This window comes from Miscanthus floridulus, chromosome 18 (genome assembly GCF_019320115.1).
Source record: "Miscanthus floridulus cultivar M001 chromosome 18, ASM1932011v1, whole genome shotgun sequence".
NCBI lineage: Eukaryota > Viridiplantae > Streptophyta > Magnoliopsida > Poales > Poaceae > Miscanthus > Miscanthus floridulus.
This window is the reverse complement of record NC_089597.1, coordinates 598,873-622,130: the sequence shown is the minus strand read 5'-3', so window position 1 is coordinate 622,130 and position 23,258 is coordinate 598,873.

Sequence of the window (23,258 nt, the reverse complement as noted above, 5' to 3'; positions counted from 1 at the left end):
TGCACCATGGAACCCCTCTTATTCATCTCTGATCCACAACCTGAACAAAGCAGTAGAATTAATAATATTGAACATACCATTCCTTTAGTTAACAAGCCAAAATTGGCCTATACATACATAGAATGAAAACAACACCCTACCTGAACAAAGACTATCATGACGACGAAATGCAGAAAATGCACCTTTTCTGCTCTGCTAAAGACTCCATGAACAAGGGAATATAAGAAAGGTAGTAAGGCATGTTCATATGGAAACACCCTCTTGATCTACAAAATTAGATGACACGGGCATGGATGACATGAACCTTTTTGCGGTCCATGTCATATGCAATCAATGTTCTATCCTTCCCAACATGGAAATTGAAATTCCATTCTGGGAGAACTCTAATCACTCTGTACTCCTCATCACAAAGCTTAGAACCAACTTTAATATTCATGCGTCCCAACAGTTCCTTTGTGTCCACAACATGCTTCAAAATCTAGTTATCAGTACCATAGTCTTCAAGTTTCCACACTAAAAGCCAAGACCTATTGCGAAAATCAGCACAGCACACACACACAAGTAACCCTAAGCTTGATGGATGGACATTTTAGCACCACCTGGTTTACGAATTGTCCTTCAAGTATGTCCCTCTATATCCACAGCAACTATCATAGAGTACTCAACCATGTGCATAAAACCATTAAGAAAAACACTTCTCGATTTCGAATATAGAACAATACTACCCTCGACCCATTCAGATTCCTTAAAGATCCATACTGTAGTCTTAGATGACTAGACGTCCACACCTATGCACGCACCCTCCACCTCAACAAATTCAATCACATGGAAGTGCAAGAATGTTGGGTCAAAACCTAAGTGGGCCTGACCAACAGAACGGATGCTATGCGACAGTACATGCCATTTGTGGGTCGTCGGGTTGCAGACAACATAGCGACATAATCCATCAGGCCCAGCACACTAGGAAAGGATAAGGCCACTTGAAAGCTCTAGTTTGGTTTTGGTGAATTGATGAAACCCTAAGTGCTAACCTAGTTTATCAAGTGATCATAAGATAGGTAGCACACTCCAAGTGGTGAAGCAAATGAAAATCATAGCACGATGATGATCAAGTGCTTGGATTTGGAAAGAAGAAAGAGAAAAACAAAAAGCTTAAGGCAAAGGTATAAACCATAGGAGCTATATCACATTTAGGTTTGATAGCCATACTATTAAGAGGGGTGAAACTCGTATCGAAATGCGGTTGGCAAAGTGCCACTAGATGCTCTAACTCATTGCATATGCATTTAGGATCTAGTGGAATGCTAACACCCTTGAAAATGGTTGTGAAAATATGCTAACACATGTGCACAAGGTGATACACTTGGTGGTTGGCACATTTGAGCAAGGGTGAAGAAGTTAGAGGTGAAAAAGAGTTAGTCTCGCTGGTGACAAGGTGATCGGACGCTGGTCCCAGTGGAACCGGCGCGTCCGGTCAGTTGTAACAGCCGAGACGCTGGTGTCGGTCAAATGACCGGACGCTGACAGGGTGTGTCCGGTCGTGTTGTCGGGCAGCGCAGAGAAAAGTCACTGCGTGACTAGACACTGGCAGGGTACGGTCAAGCATGACCGGACGCGTCCGGTCGAAGAAAATCATTTCTGGAACCTTACTAGAAACGACCGGACGCTGGAGGCTCAGCGTCCGGTCAGTTTGTGCACAGTGTCCGGTCAACCGATGACCATTGAAATCTAACGAACGATATTTGAAGCAAGGGACACATGGCGTGAATCACATGACCAGACGCTAAGGTCCAGCATCCGGTCAATCTGACCAGAGCGTCCGGTCACCCCGCGTTGTGCCAAGTGAAGGGGTACAACGACTCTATTTCGTGGAGGCTTCTATTTAATCCCCATGGCTGGTTGAAGCTCACTCTCTTGGCCATTTTCATTGACATAGCAACCTTGTGAGCTTAGCCAAAGCCCTCCCACTCATCTCCATCATTGATTCATCATCTTTGTGAGATTAGGAGTGAATCCAAGTGCATTGCTTGAGTGTTTGCATCTAGAGGCACTTGGTGTTCGTGTTTCACTATGGGATTCGCTTGTTACTCTTGGTGGTTGCTGCCATCTAGATAGCTTGGAGCAGCGAGGATCGTCGAGTGGAGGTTGGTGATTCTCTCCGGCTCCGATCGTGGTGATTGTGAGGGGTTCTTGACCTTTCCCCGGCGAAGAGCCAAAATGTACTCTAGTGAATTACTCGTGGCTTATGGCATCCTCATCTTATGTTGGTTGTGTGGCACCCTATTGAGGGTTTGGCGTGTGATGCCAATTAGCGCATGAACCTTCAAGTGAGTGAATCACCACAACGAGGACTAGCTTGTCGGCAAGCAAGTGAACCTCTATAAAAAATCATTGTGTCATCATTTGATTCCGAGGTGATTGGTCTTCATTGGTATTCATTCTTGTGATTGATTGGCTCCTTCCTCAACACGGCGGTATAACTATCTTGCTCTCTCTCTTTACAATACCACAAACTAGTTGTCAAGCTCTTTAGTATAGCTAGTCGTGAGAGCTTGTTAGTTTGGTTAGTGTGGCTCTTTAGTTAGCTTTTGAGAGCGCACTAACTTAGTGTAGTGACATAGCTATTGTGTGGATAGAAACCATATAAACTAGAATTGTGGTAGGTGGCTTGCAATTTTAGTAGGCTAGTGCAACACTTGCTTCGCCTTATAATTGTCTAACCGGTTTGCTAAGTGTTGTTATAGATATTTTTAATAGGCTATTCACCCCCCCTCTAGCCACTAGGACCTTTCAATGGGGAGAACTAATGACTTCGTATTGGGATTTTTTAGTGGTTCCAACAGTCGCCAATGCGCTGACAGGGCCGAGGGGAGTTGGGGAACGGACCGGGTAGTTCTAGATTTCTTTTCCACATGGACGGTCTAGATTGATCAGCAATGAGAACGGACGACACGGGATAAGGTAAACAGTATTCGTATTAAGCCGACCATTGCCACACTAATCCAATGCTATAATATGGCGATTGTCAGTAGTTGAACTACTATTAAATTATCTTCGAACCAGAACCGTACATGATAGTTTTTACTTTTCATTCATATATTTAGAAAAAGAAAAAACATTCATTGCGTAGCAATATCTCCTGGAATATAGCAAGAATCAAATATAGATAGCAAGAACAGCAGTAGGAAACATAATATTTCAAATACTTTTTTTCATTGATTCATTGCATATATAGATAAATACAATTTGTACGAGTATACGATTATACTCGTCCAGAAACATAATAACTAACCTAAATTATTAAAACTACTTATACTAACTATAAACTACTTAATCTAAATATGATGATCGCCTCGCTCGCTTGGGAGGAGGCAAGTCAAAGTCAGAGTCGGAGTTAGAGCCGTTACAGTCAAAGTTGGAGTCATCGTCATCGGTGTCGGCGTCATCCTCCTCGTCCTCGTCCTCGTCCCCGTCCTCGTCCTCCTCCTCCGGGTCCTCCTTCTCGGAGCTCCACAGAGGACTATAATCAGAAGGCATCTAGTCATCGGAGGAGAGGTCCTCCTTAGAGGACTGGTGGGATAGCAAGTCATCATCGCTGGACGACGGGCTGCTTGGAAACTTGATGGGGTTGTTCAACATTTTCTTTGTAGATTGGAAGAGAAGGGGATGATGAATGAAGAAGAGGGGTGGTTTCAGAGGGCACTGGGCTTGAAGAATATGTAGAGCAGTGGGTATGGCTCTTTGGCTTCAGGCGGCAGAACTAACGGTGATTTGATGGCCTTGGAATTTGAGGGCGTTCAACACTCACGGTGTAACACCCCGGTGTTACATTGTAATGTTTTGCTAAAACATTTCATGAGCATCATAATTATGTGCATGTGTGTATAACATAAATTATAAATCAAAGTTCGGTCCCTGAAACAGTTATATGAAACGAGAAAGCGAAGGTTATGTTTTGTGTCACATTACGTTGTTTATTATCCTAATCGAATTCTTGTCAAAACAAAAAGGCTAGAGAGCGTTTTGTGAACGGCGATAAATCTTGTGTGGTCGAGGACAATGTAGCTAGCTAGTACACCCCGTGGGTCGGATTTGGTTTTTCGACGCGAAATCGTTCGTAACAAAGTCGTTCGCGTAAGTTTTTGAAGGGGTCGACGGTGCCACTTTTGGCAAGCTTTGTGGAGCGATTGGCTTAAGCAGTAGCGTAATGTCATGACTGCGATGGATAGCTTGATGTATCCTCTCGCACAGCGAGCAATTAGTTTGGTGTTTGGAGCACCAGGTATGACCTTTCCAGCCGCTTTAAAAATCGTGCGCGGCACCTAGCTGAGCCCTTGGCGTGGTCACCACTCCTGCTGGCTTGCCAGCGTGCCTTGCCGCTGGCCACGGCCCCTCTACTGCCCACTGCTGCTGGCCATGGCCCCACTGCTGCTCGCCTGCCGCCACGGCTAGCTTGCCCTGCGTGCCGAGGCGCAGGCCATGTCTCCTTGCCGCCGGGACACGACGCTGAAAGGGTCGAGATGGCAACTAGAGGGGGTGAATAGTCCTTTTTAAAACTTAATCACGTTGGCTAACCAAAACAAGTGCGGAATTAAAAACTATCGGTCTAGCCAAGACTACACCCCTCTATCTATGTTCACTAGCACCATGCAAAGATACTAATCAAACAACAAAGGTGCCAGGTTAGCTAGAGCTCACCTAACCAATTCTAGGAGCAAGGTCACACAAACCTATGCCACTAGTACTTTAAGCAACAAGGGAGCTCCTATACATGCTAGTAAGCAAAAGCACAAAGCCAACTAAGCTTACTAGCAATGCTCAATAACAAGGCAACCAATGCCTAATTAGATAGCGCAAATACTTAGCTACACAAACTAAGCAATGTGACTAACAAGGTTACTAAAACCAAATTAGCCACGCAAGGGAGCTACTTCTATGCTACACAAGCAAGAAGGTAATTAGCAAGCTGAACAAGCTATCTAATTACAAGAGCAACTACACAAGTTTAATATGTATAAAAGTAATTGCAAGCTTGTGTAATGGGGATGAAAACCAACGGGAAGAACAAGGTTGACACAATGATTTTTCTCCCGAGGTTCATGTGTTTGCCAACACGCTAGTCCCCATTGTGTCGACCGCTCACTTGGTGGTTTGGTGGCTAATTAGCATCACCCGCTAAGCCCGCACATCGGGTGCTGCAAGAACCTACCCCTTGAGTGAGGGTAGCTCAATGACACGCTTTATTAGAGTTGCTCTTCGCGGCTCCTGTGGGGCGAGCACAAGTGCCCCTCACAAAGCACTTCTCCGGAGCGCCGCACAAGCTTCTTGCGGGCTTCCACGGAGACCACCACCAAGCCGTCTAGGAGGTGGCAACCTCTAAGAGTAACAAGCACCACCGGCTTGCAACTCGATCACCTAGTGCCACTCGATGCAACCTCACGATGCAATCGCACTAGAATCGCTCACTCACATAATCGGATGATCACTATCAAGTATGTGTGAGATGGAGGGCTCCTAAGCACTCTCAAGCATGGACACAAAGTCCCCCAAGGTGCTCAGCACTAGCCATGGCCGAAGGCCACTTCTATTTATAGCCCCAAGGGCTAAACTAGCTGTTACCCCTTCACTAGGCAAAAATTGGGTCGACCGGACGCTACGGTCGTGTTGACCGGACGCTGGACCTCAGCGTCCGGTCGCCCGCAGACGGCCACGTGTCCCGATTCCAACGGTCACTTGACTTGACCGAACGTAGCAGCTTCAACTGACCGGACGCTAGACCCTCAGCGTCTGGTCGTTTACAGTAAGGTACCGACCTTGACCGGATGCGTCCGATCGCACGTGATCGGACGCAGCCCAGTGTCCGGTCAAACTCCAGCTCCTGTGTCATCATGCGTCAGCCTGACCAGACGCGCCTTGCCAGTGTCCGGTCACTTCTAGTGCCAGCGTCTGGTGCACCTAGTGAGTGATTCTAGTAGGGCACTGGTGGCACCATCGAACTGTCCGCACTCTACGGGCAGACACTCCGCCGGTGGAGTTTCTTCACCAAGTTGATCCACATCAACTCTAACTCCATCTTCTTTGTAAATGTGCCAACACTACCAAGTGTACACCACCATGTGTATGTGTGTTAGCTTTTCACAATCATTTCCCAAAGGATGTTAGTCACTCAACTTACCACGCCACTCGATCCTAGCGACGATGCAAAGTTAGATCACTCGAGTGGCACTAGATGACCGATATGCAAACAAGTTTGCCCCTCTTAATAGTACGGCCATCTATCCTAAACCCGGTCATAAACTTCTCTACACACCTATGACCGGTGAAATGAAATGCCCTAGGTTATACCTTTGCCTTGCGCATTCCATTCCAACTCCTCCAATGTTGATGCAACACATGCACCAACACGATCAACAATGATATGATCCACTTCATATCATTATGTGATCATATTGGTTCATCGATCTTGACTTTACTTTCTCTTCACCGTTGCCATCGTCCATTGGCGCCAAGTCTTGCTCAAGCTTCACCGCCACGCGGTCCATCACTCCAAAGCCTTCGACTTGCCCTTCACGCTTGCAACCAGTCCATCAAGCCAAGTCTTGTCTTGATCTTCTCCACCTTGATCACATGACTCAATGTCATGTCTCATGTGCATTTAAGCTCCTTCATCATCACATGTGTGAGCTTTGCAACATCTCCAAGCTATTTTCACCTTCATGGCATATGTTGCTCACACACATGTACCTGTAGACTAATCACCTGTGTATTTCACATAAACACAATTAGTCTACCTAAGTTGTCACTCAATTACCAAAACCAAACAAGGACCTTTCAATCTCCTCCTTTTTGGTAATTGATGACAACTCTACAAAGATATATAAATTAAGCTCTTTTGGATTCATGTTGCTTGCCCAAGCAATTTTACCATGTGTAAATGATTTTGGACAAGTACCACAAACCCAAAATGGTAGTATTTGCTCCCCCTACATATGTGCTAGAGTATTTAATTTGAAGCTTGCACATATGCATAGATTAAAAATGTGGGAGAGTAAATACTACAAAATGATGCTAAGGTGTATAGAATAAACCTTTGAAGCGTGTAGCAATCGGAGTTGCACCTTTAAGTTCATCCTTAGCACCATGGTTAGCTAGATATCACTTGGCAATAAAAGCACTAGATACCTTGTGAGATCAACATTAAAAGTAAGGTACTAGCATTATTTGAATAACATACCAAGTGTCTAGCTATCATCCTATGCATGCTAGTTATCAAATCATCATTCAAGTTCTACAACTAGCATACACCATACAAGCATGCATGTTGAATTTGAAAGCTTATGCAATGCAAGCAAGCAAGCACATGAATATGCACATATGAAATGCAATCAATCAAAGTTCATGAGCTTGCTCCCCCTACTTGTGTGCTTCTCTTGTCTAAGAATTTTGATCCATCTCTTTTCTTCAATGTTGCTCCCTCTTTGCCCATGTTCATGTCCAACCTCTATTTCTTTTATATCTCATCTCTCCCATTGTACAATCTCTCCCCCATTCAATCAAGCTTTCATATCTTTGTATAATCTCTCCCCCTTTGTATAATCTCTCCCCCTTTGTCATCAATTTCCATAAAAGGTAAGCTTCTTATTGATGCAAAGGTATGCATTTGGGGTAGATGGTTGAGGCTTGAATCTTGCATTTTTTATGGACATCACTTGATTGTTGGAATGACACCACTTGTAGATACCACTTGTAACTTATATAGGGCTTCTTGAGATACCACACATAAGATTTTTTATCTTGATATCAATTTGTGGGACACCTCCCCCTATGTGATAGCATGGGTCATCCATTTGATACACTTGAGCTCTTGTAGTTGAGGGATGCATTCTTCATTTGATGATCACTTAAAGTTGTGGATCACTTGTGGAACCATCGTCTACTATGTATCGATACCAATTGTAGGAAGTGAATACCATTTGAAAGAATCTTCTAGTGCGGAACCGCTTGTTTGATTTATCAATAAAGACCATTTCTTGAACATTTGTTATCTTCATGAGTACCACTTGTAGGATATCACTTGTGAGTTGATCTAGATATCACTTATGAATTCTTGATGAAATACTTGAGTCTAGATACCATTTGAAACAAACAAACTAGATATCCATTTGCATTGTTGTCTTGTGCTTGTACTCTTATCACTATCATGAGCTTCTATGGTTGACTTGAACTAAATTGATTTGCCTAAGCTTCCAAGTCTGGTTTGAACCAATGACAAGCTTCTTCACACCTCTTGCAAGGGTTATCTTACCAATGTCGTACTTGTCACTTGTTAGCAATCCAAATTGAGTCAAGTACTTGGGTTCACTAGCTCATGAACAAATTCATGTACTAACCACTAGATCAAGTAATCATTCAAACAATAGTGGTAGGCTATAAATTTAAACATTTCATTTGTTATGCATGATCCTATGAAGCATGTACTATATGCACTAACCGCATACTAGTAAGGGATGAAATGATCATGCACATTACAATGATACCTTTGCTATGTTGGAGTAGAGGATAGTCACATAGATTCTAATTCATTACTCCAATAGCAATGTGAAGTCCAATTATGAGCTTGGTGAAGACCAATAGATACCATGTTGAATTTCATTCTTCACCCATATAAAATGAATACCACTTATGATCAAGTGCACTTTCTTGTTGTGGTTGACTTGCTTTATCTTTTGATCTTTGCTTGCATGAGAGTATCAATTTGTGAATACCACTTGAAATATCATGACTAGCTCTCTTTTGGGTGTTGCTTGCTTTTCCTGATCAACCCTTTTGATTTCTTCACCTAAGCATCTCAAATGTTCCTCAGATCACCACTTCCATGTTAGCCTTCCAAGTACCACACTTGGTTTACCTACACATAGGCGGCAAGCCCCTACACTAGGGAGAAGTGACCTCTCTCCAAGAACCATGGTTGACACTCACTTGAAATAACTTGATTGATTGATCCAAGTGATGGACTTAACTTGATGAGTAACCTTGATTTCTTCTTTAAGTCCTTTTATTTCTTCTTGTTTAAGTTCTTTTCTTTCTACCAAATGATTTCCAATAGTCACTAGAACTTCAACTTCAACTTCATCTTGAGTTTGATCCTGATCTTCCAATTTGAGTACCAAATGTATGCAAAGTACATTCCACAATCAAATGGCCTTGTACTCATATCTTGTCATGCTTCTAGATCATCTCAAAGCTAAACTTAGGTACCTCAAACACTTGTAAACATGTTTCCAACTTGAGGACCTTTCAATCAAAGTGACTCTAGATCAATCCAACATTTGTCACTTTTCTGACAGATTTTGTACCCTTCAAAGGAATAAGCATATCTTCCAAAGTACAAATCCAAATACCACGAAATTTGGTGGAGATGTTCTTTGCTAAGTTATCTAGCAGCTGTTAAAATGTGAGCTTTATTTGACTTCTAGATTGCTGCTATATATCAATTCTTCTACCACTGCTACATGCTGAAAACTGCTGCACTATAGCTAACAAGATCCACTCCAAAACTGAAGCATTTCATATCCGATTCTCATGAAAATTTTACAGCATCTTATACCATAAGTCTAGAGCATGTACACAAATTTTCATGCCAATCCAATAAGTTTTGATTTCTCAAACATCGCTAAGTTCACAGCTAGCTCAGATTTTGCAATATAGGATAGATTTCAACAATTGAGCTATACTTCATCAAATATGAATCAAACTTAAAGCTAACTTGTTTGAATGCTTCCATAAGACATATATCTATTCAAATCACTTACTAAATGTCATCTCATGAATTTATCCAACACAAATCAATCCAAACTTGATTACTAAGCAATTATCCATTCAATCATCTCATAGCAAGCAACATTGCATATTTATCTAATTCAATCAACTCATATGCACCCAAATGAAATGATCAACAAGAAATATACCTTGGTTAGCTCATGATCATCCAACTAGCAAGCTTCAACTCAATTATTTGCAAGTCATCAAATATATTCCAATGAATTACCAACAACCTTGAATATGACACTTGTATGTTGATAGCATTTGGACTTCACTCAATTTATCATGGCATTGGGATAATGATGTGCACTAAGCTTCATAACTTGATTCAACATATGATGAACAATGTGAGATCAATTGAATCAAGTCTCCAATGCCGATGGTACCTACAAACAATCATCCACTTTTTGATGGTACCCAAATAACTTTGGGTCCTCTCAAGTTAGGAGCAACATACTTAGGCATAGCCTTAGTATGAATAGCGGGATGTTTTACAATTGCAACCAATAAGGTACCATTGCCATCCTTCCTAAGCATAGAATCATCATCAATTGAAATAGGCTTAGAAATTTTACCTAGGGGACATGAATGTGCCATGTGTCCCCTTTCCTGGCATGAGTAGCACTTTCTCTTTGATTGAGCCTTCTCTTCTTTGCTCATGTGGTGCTTCTCATTGCCTTGCCTCTCATGGATTGCTTGAGCCTTCTTCTCAAGCTTGGTAGGACACTTAGAGGCAAAGTGTCCCACACTTCCACACTTGAAGCACTTGATGTGAGCATGATCTTTCTTCTCATCTTCATTCTTGCTCATCATCTTGGCATCTTGAGTTTGCATTGGATGCCTTACCTTTCCACCCCTTCTAGTTTTCTTCTTCTTTATCATCAAATCACCACCATCTTCATGGTTGATCTTGATTTGAACTTGGGGTGTCTTCTCTTGCTCAACTTGTGGCTTTGGTTGAGGCTTCACTTGTTGCTTCACCAAGGGCTAAACTAGCCATTACCCCTTCACTGGGCAAAAATCCGGTCGACCGGATGCTCCGATCGTGTTGACCGAACACTGGACCTCAGCATCTGGTCGCCCGCAGACGGCCATGTGTCCTGATTCCAACGGTCACTTGACCTGACCAGATGCAGCAGCTTCAACTAACCGGACGTTGGACCCTCAGTGTCCGGTCATTTACAGTAAGGTACCGACCTTGACCGGATGCGTCCGGTCGCACGTGATCAGACATAGCCCAGCGTCCGGTCAAACTCCAGCTCCTGTGTCATCATGCGTCAGCCAGACCGGACATGCCTTGCCAGTGTCCGGTCACTTCCAGTGTCAGCATCCAGTGCACCCAGTGAGACTCTGTCTTTTCTGTGTAGGGCGCTGGTGGCACCGTCGGACAGTCCGCACTCTACGGGTAGACACTCCGCTGGTGGAGTTTCTTCACCAAGTTGATCCACATCAACTCCAACTCCATCTTCTTTGTAAATGTGCCAACACTACCAAGTGTATACCACCATGTGTATGTTTGTTAGCTTTTCACAATCATTTCCCAAAGGATGTTAGCCACTCAACTTGCCACGCCACTCGATCCTAGCGACGATGCAAAGTTAGATCACTCGAGTGGCACTAGATGACCGATATGCAAACAAGTTTACCCCTCTTGATAGTATGGCCATCTATCCTAAACTCGGTCATAAACTTCTCTACACACCTATGACTGGTGAAATGAAATGCCCTAGGTTATACCTTTGCCTTGTGCATTCCATTCCAACTCCTCCAATGTCGATGCAACACATGCACCAACACGATCAACAATGATATGATCCACTTCATATCATCACGTGATCATATTGGTTCATCGATCTTGACTTTACTTGCTCTTCACCGTTGCCATCGTCCATCGGCACCAAGTCTTGCTCAAGCTTCACCGCCACACGGTCCATCACTCCAAAGCCTTCGACTTGCCCTTCACGCTTGCAACCGGTCCATCAAGCCAAGTCTTGTCTTGATCTTCTCCACCTTGATCACATGACTCAATGTCATGTCTCATGTGCATTTAAGCTCCTTCATCATCACATGTGTGAGCTTTGCAACATCTCCAAGCCATTTTCACCTTCATGGCATATATTGCTCACACACATGTACCTGTGGACTAATCACCTGTGTATTTCACATAAACACAATTAGTCTACCTAAGTTGTCACTCAATTACCAAAACCAAACAAGGAACTTTCGGACGCGCGCAAGTCCTGCTCTGCGCCGCCTTGTCCGGGAGCGCGCCAGGCCTGCGCTACATGCCGCCCATCACCATGCCGGTTTTGCGCCCATTGACATCGTTTTGGCTGCTCGTGCGCTAGGCGACAGCCTGCCCCGCTGTCACCTCGGCGTCACATTCGTGCTGCGTCATTTGTCTGGCGCTGCCCGCCACGATGGTGCCATACCGCGCTCGTCGCCTTGCCACAGTGGTCGTGCAGACGGCCATCTAGGGCACGTCCTGCCTGTCCTGCTGTTCCTAGTAGGAATGTGTTGGCTCATTGAGTTGACGCCGCAGCCGGACCGAGCCAAGCCACGCCAGGACCTCTCCTACCCCGCTGTCTCCATGGCCGCTGGGATGACTCTTCCCAATTCACCGTGACCATAGCATTAGACTCCAATTCAGCTTACGCTTGGCTTTGCTAGGTATCTGGCCGCGCCCCATCCCCACCTTGCTGTGTATGCCGTTGCACAGGGCCGCAATTTCAAAATACCACGCCACCAGGTCCATAAGACCACACGAACGCTCCCTGATGGCAAGCCAGCCACTCTGAGCACCTCGTAGCAATTTAGTGCACCCTCAGCTTAGCTGTACTCTCCTGAGCACCTCGCGCACCTCAGTCGTAGCTTCGCAGCAGGCCAGCCACCACCGCCGTGGCCATGCCATCGCCGGGCGCTGTCACCTTGTCGGTGCGCATGTGGCTAGCACTACTCGGGTTTTCTCTAGCCAGACCATCACCGCAAGGGTCTTCGTGGGTGGTTACTCAAGCTCGTTAGCTGTTTGCTTTGCTTCGTTGTAGCTGTGGCTTACGGGAACGCTTCCGCCATTGCAGGTCCGGGCTCACCGCCGGGAAGGGAATCCGGGACAATGCCCTACTCGCCGAATCGCTTCTAGGCACCGTGTGCTACCATGGAGGTACTCATCGGTCCCTTAGTTAGGTCTTGGGGACTCGGGTGTCGCCGGCATGGCAGCTCAGTGCCAGCGCCGCCGCGTCGGTGCACGCACTGGTGCTGAGGGACACCGCCGTGGTAAAGAAGGAGGAAGGGGAGGACGTAATCGTAAAATCATAGACTGGGTAAATAGTGTCTTAGCGCTCGCGATAAATGTCAAGTAGTTTGGGGGCGTTTCCGCAAAATTGTTAGCACGCGCAGGCCTTCCCCCGTCGCGGACCGTTGGTCGGCTGGGCCGCGAGCACGCATGTGGGGCACACTACTCTGGCGTGCGCATCGCGCAGTTGCGGGCCAAGCCAGTGGGTTGGGCCGAAGGAGTAGAATTTGGTTTTCATAATTTCCAGTAAATAAGAAATGTTTATTTATTTTAGTTATGAGTCCAACTTCGATAAATCATAGTAAATTGTGTAGTTGTCCAAAAATAGTGAGACTAATTTTATTGGGATCACAAAAATGCCATCTATCTGTTAGTATAGTTAGTTCTCAGCTAGCTGTTATGATGATAGGCTCGTAAATTCTAATTAGAAAACTTAGCATTATGTAGATTAATGTTTGTAGGAATTCTTGTGGCAAATCGGTAATAGTTTTAGCTTTAGAAATTTTACAGTATGTTCCTGTGCTTGCTGTAAATTTTGTAGCCTTAGAACGAGTTGTTAGATAGAGTGGCTATTACCTTTGCTTTATCGCATATAGTGTAAATTAGCGTTCGGAGTAAGAACATTGGTAATTGCTATAAGAATGTATGCCATGTTTAATACTTGTTAGTGGTGACAATACGTAGCTTAGCCTTTAGTGGGTAGATCTTACTTAGTAGTTTAATAGATGTACTTTTAAATTTAGAGTTGTTGTTGCCGTAGTGTTAATCATTGCATCATCATTTCATGTAGATCATGAACTGGTAGACTTCGTGCCTGTTGGTGAGCCAGAATACGATGAGGTTATCAAGGAATACGAGGAGGAGATCTTCGCACAGGAGTAAGCCCAGGAGCCTGTTGGTACTAACCTTGCTGACCCGGCACCTGCCCAAGGCAAGCCCCGGTGCATAACCCCTATTTTTAAATGATCACTGAATATATATGATGTGCATTTACGTTATAGGCATTTTATGGAAACTACATGCATAAATATATCTACCCATGAGTCCTACTAGTATAGGTCGAGTAGCTGCTATGCTCAGGATATCGGTAGCATGAGTAACCTGCCGTTACTCATAAATAGGTGATAAAATACGAACATTCATGATAAAATGATGGAAAGGTAAATGGTGACCAGGCAGGGATATGGTTTGGGAATTGGTGGGTGTAAAGGGTCATGTCCTGTGGCCAACAGGGCATAGCTCGGTTACACTTTTTCCCTGTCTGTGTCGATTAAGGGCCGGTTGTTGCATATGACTCTAGGCAAGTCACAGATGATTGTCCCGAGCACATACTTGGGTATGGGCGCAGGGAAGGCCTGTTGCTCTCTTATCGTGGATCCGGCTCTTTTCGGACCGACTGATGGGAAGAGGAGGTGGTGGAGGTCCTTGCACCACACTGAGTCCAGGAAGAGGGGGCTTGGAGTCCAAGTTTGGATGGGGATCTGGACACCCAGGATAGGAGGGTGATGGGTTAGTCCTGCTTGTGCCTGGGGTACAAGCGGGGAGTGTTTCGGGGCACCCAGCTGGGCACATTGATTCGCGAATCACCAGAGGATCTGGTACGGCTTGTCTGCAGTTTAGTACCGTAGTAAGAACTGAAAGTGGAGAAAGAAGAAGAAATATAACTGATTGCTCAACCCTTGCTTGAAAGTAGACAGGTGCTTATATAGACTGGCTAGATGATAACTTAATACGGCTAATAATAATAGTACATAAATAAGGACTCACTGTTAGTATTGCTTTCTGCTAAAGAAAACCAGCAAACCATAAAGCCTATCATATCCCTTGGAGTCAGGAAATTATTCTCACTAGTCAGGTAAGTCTTGCGAGTACATTGTGTACTCAGGGTTTATTTACCCCTGTTGTAGGTGATGCTTGAGGAGTACCTTGTGAGGAGGATCCTTCTGGTGGGCTCAGACGGAATCCTCGCTACCCTATCGCTAGATGTTATCTTTTTAATATTCCGCTGTTTATCATTCTGCACTCTGTATTTGGTATTGTAATAATGTACTTTTTAAGAAACTCTAATGTATGAAATGGGCTCGTGTTGTAACTCGTTCTCATTATTGGATCCTTGGGAAAAATGTGGATCTTTCGGGATCTCCCTCGGGGTGTGCCTGATGGACACCGCTCGCTGTAGCTTGCTTTCAGGGTGCTTAGTGTCTGGCGGAAGACGAGCACCTCCGTAAGTATGCTATTTCAGGCGGTTCTGCCACACACGGTGATTTTTTACTCACGGTTGACCAAACTCTAGTTTTGAACCGCCAGCCAAAATGCGTATCCCAGTACCACCGCTGGCCAAAATGCGATAGAGGAAATGTAACCCCAATACCACTGCCGCATTTACCATTAACCCATCGGTGGTAGCAGTTTTAACTGCTGGTTTCCATCCTTAGGGAGCCTCCCTATCGGGCCAACCGACGGTGGAAGTATCACACCGACACTTTTATCACTACGGCAGTGAAAGTGGCGATAGTGATAAGTCAATTTGTAGTAGTGATTGATGTTGGAGAGGCTGGATTTGCAATCAAGGAAAGCCTAATAACGATGGTGTAGGCTAGCCCATTCTATGGGAAAGCCAAAGAGGATGCAAGCGCCCATCTCCTAAACTTCCTGGAGATATGCAACACTTTCACAATGCAGGGGTGTGGCACAAGATGTTCTAAAAATGTGGTCTCTCTGTAAAATATATTTTTAGTAGAAGAGACATGGGCTATGCAAAAGAAAAGAAAATATATATATGGGCACATGAAGGTCCAAGCATAGAAAAAATGTGAGCACATGATGAAGGCTCATGCTTGAAAAAAATGAGAAAAATAAGGATAGTCATGTCTCAAAATAATAAGTTAGAGAGAGATCATATCTAAAAAGGAGTATATATATCATGTTTCACACAAATGCACATCTTAATCTAAGAGTATGGAACTTCTCTCCTTGGATCCAAGTTTTGACTTTACAAAATATGCAATGCAAGTATGCTACATCGTTAATCCTACCAAAAGCTCCACTCTGCATATGCCATTAGAAGTAGGGTGGGAAGGCAAAATAAAAAATGTGCCTCGGTGAGGACACAAACACCATATGAGCGACATGATAGTACCATATAAGGAACATTATGTTTTATTTTGAAAAAGTATTGCAAAACCTCCAATATGAAACTTGTGCTGAATGAGAAAACTAGTGGTCAAGTCAAGTTGTTTTGTCTCTCAACCACCCAAGACAAACAAAAAAGGCATATGCCCCATGGAGGATTAAAGTAATATGGGTGAGTTTTTAGCATTGCTATTTTTCCCTCAAGGAGGAATATGTTTTTGTACATATGATACTATTGAAATGTGAAGCATAGTAGTACTCCTGATCCCGCCGAGGCTAAGTTTTGATCTTTTGCTTAGGACGAGCAAAGGTTAAAGCATCGGGGATCTTATTGATGGTAAAAATGTCACATTTCACATATCCAAAATACCATCAACAGCCTTGGAATAAAAGGAAGATGAGCATATTTTACCAAATAACAACCCACATGTATATGGAGTATTTTATGCAGGACATAGCTAAATGGAGAAATGAAGCCAAGTAGGACCATACTGGGGGGTCGGCTAACCACCCTAGTGGGTCCCACCACCCCTTCAATCCTTCCATGAGTCAATAGACACACTCTCAAGCCATGCCCACCCTTGGATCAAAGTTGTGTTTCTTGTGGGTCGCTAAAGATCAAGTCACATGGATTGAAGGTCACACAAGTGAAGAAATCGATGTGAACAAGTATCCCCACCTTCACAAACCCACTAAAGACGAAGCATTGAGACACCCCATCAGAGGAGAGGGGACTCACTTGTCATTGTGGGGGGGGGGGTCGACCGAGCCCCTAGTGGTCGCCTGATGCCCCTACTTCCTCCACCGCCTTCCTCTGGTCTATATGCAAACAAACACAACCTTAGGTGATCTCCACCATTAATCTTAAGGTGGTTTGATCAAGTTGTTGATGTGGAAAGCACATGGATTCATGGGTCAACATCTAAACCACTATAAATAGAGGCTTACCCCCCTCTCCATTCATGACTCAAAGATTCAAGTGAAGAGAAGTAGAGAGCTCCGTTGTATCTTAGTCTAGTAGGATAGTCTCGTGTGGGAGCTAGAGTTGAGTAGTGAGCTTTACTCGGGTTTCTAGATCTGGTCTTCTAGAGAGTCTGGTATATCTCTTGTACCTTTCCCTTTTTAGAAAGATTCTACTTTATTCAAATTATTCTTTCTCTACTTTAATTAGTCTTTACTTTGTGCAACATTATACTTGTGATAGTGTTATTGTGGTATACCTTAGAATATAGTTGTATGCTTGCTAGATTGATGATCTAGGACCCATACTTGTACATTGATCATTGCCTTTAATCGGGTGCTTTTATTGATCTGTGTGTACACAATTAGAGTAGTGAGAGATAGTGTAAACGTCATGTTTATAATTGATCTGGCCTGTGGTTTCTGCTTGTCGCATGGATTGTTTATAGTAGCTAGTAGGTGGTGACAGCCCTATCTAGTCTTTGTATTCCACCACGTGTGTTTAGGCAAGCTACTAAAATAGTAAGCACCCCATAAAAAAGTTAGTTGCTTCAGGCAAGAGCTTTGTCATTGTGTTGTTTCGTCTTTCGCCTCATGTACACGTTGTGTGGACTCAATCTACTTGTTGCAACTATATATTTGAGTTATATCATAGAAGTAGAGTTAGATCATAGGAACCCTTACTCTCTCATTGTCCTCCCACCTAGATATACTTGTCTAGTTATCCTTTTGGGTTATCTCTATCTTCGTGTCTTGAGCTTGTTTCATCAACCCTTCCTATCCATACTATTGATAACTAAGTTGTGGTAACACTAAGATCTATCATTTATTATTAGTCCTAGATAACACTTTCCCTATGGAATAAATAAATAATGATACCTTGGAATACTCCTTGGTGAAGTGCTACAATGGTATTCTATGCACTTGGAGAATTCTCTACGTGAGCCTTGAGCATAAGACATACCAACATTGATCGCAATTGAGATTTGAGTACCTATCATTGATGAGACGACTTCCTTCTCCTGATCAGAATTTTTACCAAATCTCTCCATGGTTGCAGCACCCATAAGATGTCCTACCACTCGGCATCCTCCATTAATCCAAATACTTTTCATAATTGCATGCCCTTTGTAAGTAACTCGCATGACTCCATCTTGAAGTGATAAGCCACAACCTTGGAGTTCTAGCGACCTCAAATATATTAGATTCTTTTCTCGAGATATACTAAACTCTCGTTAGTGTGCAATGTGTTCCATTATGCATCTTCAATGTAATTGTTCCCACCTCAGTGACTGCATACTCCTTGCAATTTTCTAAGTGAATAGATCCATTCATCGGGTGTAGAGATCCATTGTGTCAAACATCTCTCACCGAACATATATGGAAACAACTCCCTGAATCTAATATCCAATCATGAATAGTATCCGGTTGAGTGACGATAAGTACATCACTTTCATCCTCACTTTCCACTGAGCATGCTCCTTTAATAGTCTTCAAACTTGGACACTCCTTTAGCATGTGATCCTCCTTGTCACATAGATAGCATTTATGTTGTCCTTTGCTCTTGCATTTCTTCTTCGCATGATTCTTGACTTCCTCGCTGAAAGGTCCTTGTTTGGTTTTGGTAATTGAGTGACAACTTAGGTGGACTAATTGTGTTTATGTGAGATACACAGGTGATTAGTCCATAGGTACATGTGTGTGAGCAACATATGCCATGGAGGTGAAAATGGCTTGGAGATGTTGCAAAGCTCACACATGTGATGATGAAGGAGCTTATTGCACATGAGACATGACATTGAGTCATGTGATCAAGGTGGAGAAGATCAAGACAAGACTTGGCTTGATGGACCGGTTGCAAGCGTGAAGAGCAAGTCAAAGGCTTTGGAGTGATGGACCGCGTGGCAGTGAAGCTTGAGCAAGACTTAGCGCCGATGGATGATGGCAACGGTGAAGAGCAAGTAAAGTCAAGATCGATGAACCAATATGATCACGTGATGATATGAAGTGGATCATATCATTGTTGATCATATTGGTGCATGTGTTGCATCAACATTGAAGGAGATGGAATGGAATGAGCAAGGCAAAGGTATAACCTAGGGCATTTTATTTCACCGGTCATAGGTGTGTAGAGAAGTTTATGATCGGGTTTAGGATAGATGGCCGTACTATCAAGAAGGGCAAACTTGTTTGCATATCGGTCATCTAGTGCCACTCAAGTGATCTAACTTTGCATCGTCGCTAGGATCGAGTGGCATGGCAAGTTGACTGGCTAACATCCTTTGGGAAATGATTGTGAAAAGCTAACACACATACACATGGTGGTGTACACTTTGTGGTGTTGGCACATCTACAAAAGAGGTGGTGTCTACAAAGGAGGTGGTGTTGGCACATCGGCGCTTTCGGGAAAATGGAATGCCTATTTTCTATTGCGCCGGATGCAAATTCTTGTGGTTGGCACATTGGAGCAAGGGTGAAGAAGTTAGAAGTGAAAACGAGTTGATCGCGAAGACGCTGGCGTCGGTCAACTGACCGGACGCTGGGTCTGAAAGCACCGGACCCTAGCAGCGTGCGTCCGGTCAAACTGACGGGTCTGCACAGTACCGAGGGTATTGCACCGGACGCTGGTCTGTGTCCGGTCAAGGTGGACTGGACGCATCCAGTCGAAGAAATACGCCTCAGGGAGCTTACTGGAAATGACCAGACGCTGAGGATTCTGCGTCCGGTCAGTTTAGCCAGAGCGTCCGGTCAGTTGAAGCTGCTGCGTCCGGTCAGGTCAAGTGACCATTGGAATCAGGACACGTGGCCGTCTGCGGGCGACCGGACGCTGCGGTCCAGCGTCCGGTCAACACGACCGGAGCGTCCGGTCGGCCCGATTTTTGCCCAATGAAGGGGTAACGGCTAGTTTAGCCCTTGGGGCTATAAATAGAAGTGGCCTTTGGCCATGGCTGGTGCTGAGCACCTTGGGGGACTTAGTGTCCATGCTTGTGAGTGCTTGGGAGCCCTCCATCTCACACATACTTGATAGTGATCATCCGATTGTGTGAGTGAGCGATTCTAGTGCGATTGCCTCATGAGGTTGCATCGAGTGGCACGAGGTGATCAAGTTGCAAGCCAGTGGTGCTTGTTACTCTTGGAGGTTGCCACCTCCTAGATAGCTTGGTGGTGGTCTCCGTGGAAGCCCGCAAGAAGCTTGTGCGGCGCTTCGGAGAAGTGCTTTGTGAGGGGCACTTGTGCTCGCCCCGCGGGAGCTACGAAGAGCAACTCTAGTAAAGTGTGTCATTGAGCTACCCTCACTCAAGGGGTAGGTTCTTGCGGTGCCTGACGTGCGGGCTTAGCGGGTGATGCTAATTAGCCGCCGAACCACCAAGTGAGCGGTCGACACAACGGGGACTAGTGTGTTGGCAAACACGTGAACCTCGGGAGAAAAATCATTGTGTCAACCTTGTTCTTCCTGTTGGTTTGCATCCCCATTACATAAGCTTGCAATTACTTTTATACATATTAAGCTTGTGTAGTTGCTCTTGTAATTAGATAGCTTGTGTAGCTTGCTAATTACCTTCTTGCTTGTGTAGCATAGAAGTAGCTCCCTTGCGTGGCTAATTTGGTTTTAGTAACCTTGTTAGTCACATTGCTTAGTTTGTGTAGCTAAGTATTTGCACTCTCTAATTAGGCATTGGTTGCCTTGTTATTGAGCATTGCTTGTGAGCTTAGTTAGCTTTGTGCTTTTGCTTACTAGCATGTGTAGGAGCTCCCTTTTTGCTTAAAGTATTAGTAGCATAGGTTTGTGTAACCTTGCTCCTAGAATTGTTTAGGAGAGCTCTAGCTAGCCCGGCACCTTAGTTGCATGATTAGTATCTTTGCAAGGTGCTAGTGAACATATATAGAGGGGTGTAGTCTTGGCTAGACCGATAGTTTTAATTCCGCACTTGTTTCGGTTAGCCAACATGATTTAGTTTCAAAAAGGACTATTCACCCCCCCTCTAGTTGCCATCTTGACCCTTTCACTCGCTCCACCTAAAATAGTCAAAGCTTGATGACCCAAGAATGAAGATTCCTGTGGCTTCTTCAAGGAGCCTCTGATAGGTATGCAACTGTCTTGTTGAAGTTGAGAGTAGTCTTCCTGACGAATCACTAACTGCTCCCATGATGGTGGTAAAGATGAAGCTAGTATGACGACCTTATTGTTCTCCTCAATTTTATCATCCACACTAACCATGTGACAAGCTTGTTGAAGACATTTAGATGGTCGACAAATTGTGTACCTTCCTCCATGCGTCACCTGAATAGTTCACGCTTCAGTACCGACTGATTTGTCAACGACTTTGCCATATACAACTCCTCTAGGATCTTTCCTTAATTTATTTGGTGAATTCTCCTTGATTACCGAGTACTTCACCTCATCGGAGAGACATAATTGAATTGTACTGACATCCTTCTGCTCCATCACCTTCCATTCTTCATCAATTTTCTTGTTCTACTTGGTGCCCTCAGGAGCATTGATCAATCCATGTTGGACAAGCACATATGTTATAAAGCATTACCACATGCTGAAATTTCCTTTGCCATCAAATTTCTCTACTTGATTCCACATCCCCGACATCGTCTCAATTTCGTGCTTCATAGCCCTATCAACCTTCTCACAGAATCAAATCAATCTAACCTTGGCTCCGATACCACTTGTTTTAATCTGATATCCATAGTTATACACAACAGCCCTCTGATCTTTGAAAGAATGTCGCGAGTATGACATAAGCTTGTATTGAATCAAGAATGATATAGTCAAATCACGTAGAAAACATAGATGACGATGTTGAAGCAACCATGACAAGAGATTGGGATTATGGCGAAGCCGACCGCAAATTTTATTAGCACAATTCTAAAAGTGTACAAGTGATTGTCGCTCTCTCATGACCCTACTTGACCCTCTAGGACCCATTGATTTCTTGTCCTATACAAGAATCTAGTGCAATAGAACTATCTAGCCTAATTCTCTTGAGCGCTCTTAATTGCACGTTATAAGCCTTAGATGAGACCCTTGTGTTGGCTTAGTTGATGCCTATGGCCTCTACCCCTTGTTTATATAGTCTCCTCTAAGAGCCCCATACATGTAAGTAGGAGACCTACTCCTAGTAGGATTCTACACTTAAATGCTAATAGAACCAGTAGTCCTAATAGCACACCTCTATTGAGTCCTATCATAAGTAGAATTTGAGTCACCATACAATAGATAATCGTGTGGCCACCTGTAGGGTCGAGATGGCGGACTAGAGGGGGGTGAATAGTCCTTTCTAAAAATTAAACGCACCAGCTAACCGAGATAAATGCTGAAATAAAACTATCAGTCTAGCCAAGACTACACCCCTCTATCTGTATTCTCAAGAACCTTACAAAGATTTTAATTAATCAACTAAGGTGCCGGACTGGCTAGAGTTTACCTAATCAAATCTAGAAGCAAGGTCACATAAACCTATGCAACTAGTACTTCAAGCAACTAGAGAGCTCCTACACAAACTAGTATGCAAAAGCACAAAGCCTGAGCTCACTAGCAATGCTCAATAACAAGGCTACTCGATCCAAATTAGAGAGCTCAAATTACTTAGCTATACAAACTAAGCAATGTAACTAGCAAGGCTACACAAGCCAACTAGTTACGCAATAGAGCAACTAATTTTCTACAAAAGTAAACTAGCTACACAAGGGAGCTACTTCTATGACACATAAGAAAGGAAGATAACTAGCAAGATACACAAGCTAATTAATTACAAGAGCAACAACACAAGCAAAATATATTATGAATGAATGAATACAAGCTTGTGTAGGGGAATTGCAAACCAATGGGATGACAAGATTAACACGATGATTCTTATCCCGAGGTTCACTTGTTTGCCAATAAGCTAGTCCTCGTTGTGTCGGCTATTCACTTTGTGGTTTGCGAGCTAATTGGCACTACGCCAAGCCCTTCACTAGGGCGCCGCAAGAACTATACAAGTGACCATTTTTGAGTTAACGCGCTCATAGGCTCCTTGCCTAACCCACAATTGGGTGCTAT